Raw genomic sequence first — 4,698 nt, forward strand, 5'->3', positions numbered from 1 at the left:
AAAAGCACCAATAATGTCCAGAAAGACATGTATACTCTGATACCGTAAACCCCAGATCAAATGAAGTGTAATCAATTTTTCACAGTGGTTAAAAAGGCCCATGGAATAAAGCATATTTCAGCTGACTACAGAGGCAAGGGCTTATTATTATAATATAAAATGACTTTAATATATTTGCTGAAGTAAATTATTCAAAAAATTAGTAAAAATGATGTCTTTTTAAAAAAATGACCTTTTTGATGCTTAAACATTAATACACATAAATATGAAGTGCTTATAATTAATTACTGAGCTTTTTACATAGAAACAAATGGCAAAAAGGATATTAAGAAAGCTTATTTTGCCTACAGTAGGACAGTATAGCATGAAATCCCTTTTGCGAAGAGTCTAGGGCTACACTGCCCTGTACAACAGCAACCAGCCACATGTGGTAATTTAATTTTAATAAAATAAAATAAAATAATCAGTTGCTCAGTTATACTGGCCACGTTTCAAGTGTGGCTCTCGGGTAGGGATGACCAGCTGTATGATGTGAGTGAGGAGAGAGGCATGTGCCAGGAAGTCCAGAGGAGGGGAATTTTCAGTATTCTTCAGAGAAGTCCTGCTAGAGATCATTCCTGATCTGAGTCTTGACACTCCAGTAATGAGGAAGACAGGCAAGTAAATGTGGGAAGGGCACTCCTATCAGAGGCAACATCATAAGTCAGGATGTAGACTCCAAGAGTCCTCGCTGTGTTTGTGAAATGAGAAGCAGTGTAGTTCTCCTAGGGAGTAGTATGTGCGGAGCTGTCAAGATTGATGGGGGGGGGTCAGGCATTGAAGGCTTTACAATGCAAATACACTTGCGTTTTATTCTGTAAAATAAGCAGGAAGCACAAAGGTTTTAAGTAGGTGAATACCAAGGTCAGCTTTGCATTTTACGGAGTTTACTTGGCAGTTGTGTGGAGTATAAAAGGAGTGTACCCTTTAAACTTGTGAATCGCTATACTGTACACCTGTAACATATAATACTGCACATCAAATACACTTCAATTAGAAACAAAAGAAAAAGTCGAGAACAAACTTGGGTTTGGCAGTTTCTCACGTGTACAGTTTAATGATACTGTTCCCCTGCATTCTAAATCCTTGCTTAAATACACCCAATCCTTGACCCTTCATGATTTAATCAATAAGTATTTATTCAGTGACTATTACATTTAAAATAGTTTCATTAGGTATTAAACTGAAAAGAGGAAAGCAATTCCAAAGATTTTTAATCCTCAAATATTTCCCAAATTTTACTTTCTTTTCTGTTAAAACCTCTTCCCCTAGGAGACATTTTTAGAGCCATTAACAAGTGATTCCATGTTATCTAAAAAAAAAATGCTTATTGAATGCTCACTATTACTAGATACAATGCTAAAAACTAAGAACAAAGAAGAAATGAACTCTGTCTTTTCTGATTAAGTGGCAAAGGTATCCTAATACAGTTTTACCTCCTCTTCTCTTCCCTGCCCTCTTCTGGTAGATAGAAAAAAGTTTTTTAAAATAGACCAAAGGCGAGTAGTTGGAAGAGAAATTGTCTGTAATTAGCATATGTAGCACCAGTCCCTTACTTAAAAAATAATGGTTAGAGTAGCAGAGATAGGAATAAATAGTAGTGGGCATGAGAATTATTTTGTTGTGATATCCTAAGAGATATATTGAAAATATTCTCTGTCCAAAGGAGAATTTTGGGTACATTCCTTGTGCTTTGGAAAAGAAGGAAGCTACAGTGATTTACAAAATATACAGTGAGAGCAGGTAAGTTCTCCTGAATTTCAGTCTTCTGTGACATTTCAATGAGACATCACTCACCTCAACATAAAACCTATTTACATTCCTCATAAATAGAATACCCTAGCTTTTATCTTTAGAATATTTTTTCCGTATGGGATTTTTTTATAACTGATCACAGAAATCTTGAGTAATCTCAGACTTAAATTGTGGTGAATTTAATTTCGATTATAATTGTGGAAAAGACCCCATTTATGTTGTTTGATATAACTGTAATTTATCGCTCACAGGGAGAAGTAACTTTTATTTTTAGGAAGTATGTATTGTGGAAAGATAAAAATGTTTGAATTTTTTTTAGATTTTTCTATATTTTGTTCAGAAAAATAACCAACTTTGGAAATGGGGCAAAAATAACTGTTTGAACTTTCAAGGCCATACTAAGCCTGATCTAAATAAAAGGTTTATTATCTTAAGGTTTATTATCATTCTACTGTCGAAGAATGATTAATACTATAAAAATATCATTACTATTCTACATCTTTATAAAGTTACCTTATAGAAAAATGATGATCAGTCATAATTATTTTTTTGTCCAGAAGAGATGCCAATGGTTCTTACCCAGTAATGAAGATAACCCAAAAGGTTATGATCATTATTGCCAAATAGAACATGAGACATATGCATCTAATTTAGCAATCTTATTTCATCATTCCTTTTTTTTTTCCCGTCTTTCATATCCTTTTTTGAACCAGCTTTATCATGTTGCTGGTTCCCTCTTTAATGAGTTAATTAAAACTTTTGCTTGTGTTCACTCTGCCTGTGAGAATGATGTTTTTGTTGTTTGTTACATTTGAAGTTATGTTTTGACAATCTGAAAATTAAATAATGATCTCGTTATTTTATTTAACATCAAACCCATCATGATGGAACTCCATACATGAGGATGCCATCTGTAAAGATGGTGCCCATAACCAATAGAATTTCTAGAAATGTTTGTGGATAAGGTCAAGTTGATCTGGGAAATAGAAAATTAACAGGTGTCTAGAAGCTGCAGAGCTCAATTCTTTGTATGAAAAAAATCTATGTAGAAGCCCTGGAGAACCAGCCAGACTTTGCTCTTCATGCTTATAGTAAGACAGAGTAGATTGCCCTGGTTGTCTGCTTTTGTAAACTTTACATGTTTGGTAAGTGGTAAATGGTTGATTATATGTAAACTGACTTGCCAAAATGCAAAGTGTCACCATGTATTTATTTCTATTAATAAACATAGTCAATAAACAAACATGCCTTTAGGGGAAAAAAACACAGTTTAAAAAAGGAAAATAAGAATCTCTTTGATGGCTGATTTGATCCTAAGCATTCGTTATTAGTACCTCAAGTTTTTGATATCATGGGAACTGTTTATAAAAATTTTCCAAGAATTCCATGAAAATTGTGCCCAAATTAGAAGTCAGCAAGTTAAAACAACTTTTAAGGTTATAGCTTTCTGTTGTTTTCGTTATCTTTCGTGTCTTCCTTTCGACCAAAGAAACTTAAAACATGACTCAATGTCTTAATGCTTATAAAATGTTGATTTATATTGCCTTGGTCCATCTTAAAATGATCAATTGTCAAAAATCATCATGGACAGTGGTGTGTGTCAATAGGCAGTACTCTTTACTCTAGTGTTTATACCTTTAAGAAATATTGAAAATCTATTTCTATGTAACAGACCATTCTATAACTGAATTTAACTAGCAACAGAACTGCATATTGGTGTTTGTCTTGAAAGGAACAGTTCTTGTTAATTTAAAAACATTTTAGAGTTTGTTTTTGAGGTTAAAGTGGTTGGGGGCAGGAAGGTTAAAAAGAGGAAGTTTTAGCAGGTTCAATACTTGAGTGCATGTGAGTATAATCTGGCAAAGAGACATTCAGGAGTGGGCCTTGTTAAAATGATGCATTTATTTTGAAATTAATTAATTGAAATGAAAGTATGTCTACTCAAAGTCTAAATCGTTAAGGCCACTGATTTCAATCAAAGAAGATGCTCCTGGAGGTTGTATTATACCACACTAGTTTCATGACATAAGGTTTACAATGGCAAAGAAAACTATGCATCACTAAGAATCCAGCGTGTTCAAAAGCAAATGACAATTCATTTCCTTTTGGATGTTAAGATGCTAGTAAGGTGATAGTATTTGACAGGAGCATAGATGACCAAGGACACAAAAGCATCAAGTGAGACAGGCTTCCCCATGCTTTTGCTGTGGACAGCTTCAACCAAACATATCAAGGAAAGCTTAACTGTGGTCTTTAAATGTAAGACTGTCTGGGAAATCAGGGCCAGCTGGCATCCATTCAGAAAAAACGATTTTCCACTGCATCTGAGAATATTGAAATTGCCATCATTGGTCAGTCATGTAAGGAGATCAGGCAACCTACTGTAATCATGCTCTCCAATGATGGTACAGACTTACCATTGCCTGTGGAGTGGCTTGCTTCAGCTTAAAGTTTGCTTGCACACAGGAAGTGTGATTACTGGATTACAGAGCACAGACAGCTGCTGTTTGGCAAGGAAAACTCATCGATAAAATTGCACTGCCTGATTGCGGGATTACAAGTTAAAGAGCTATACCTTGTAGGAAAAACGAAACCAATTTCATTGTTTAGAACATCTGTGGGTCATCACTTGATTTCACTTTTCAAGTTTTGATTTTTACCCTATTAGAGATCTAAGGTAAGATATCAATCCTGAAGCACTTTCTTAGAAGTTACACCGTTAACTAAGAAGTTAATAGGGGCTTCCCTGGTGGCGCAGTGGTTGAGAGTCCGCCTGCCGATGCGGGGGACGCGGGTTCGTGCCCGGGTCTGGGAAGATTCCCACATGCCGCGGAGCGGCTGGGCCCGTGAGCCATGACCACTGAGCCTGCGCGTCCGGAGCCTGTGCTCCGCAACGGGAGAGGC

This window comes from Aethalodelphis obliquidens, unplaced genomic scaffold, assembly GCF_003676395.1.
Source record: "Aethalodelphis obliquidens isolate GAN/ISIS:26980383/991018 unplaced genomic scaffold, ASM367639v1 scaffold79, whole genome shotgun sequence".
Taxonomy (NCBI): Eukaryota; Metazoa; Chordata; class Mammalia; order Artiodactyla; family Delphinidae; genus Aethalodelphis; species Aethalodelphis obliquidens.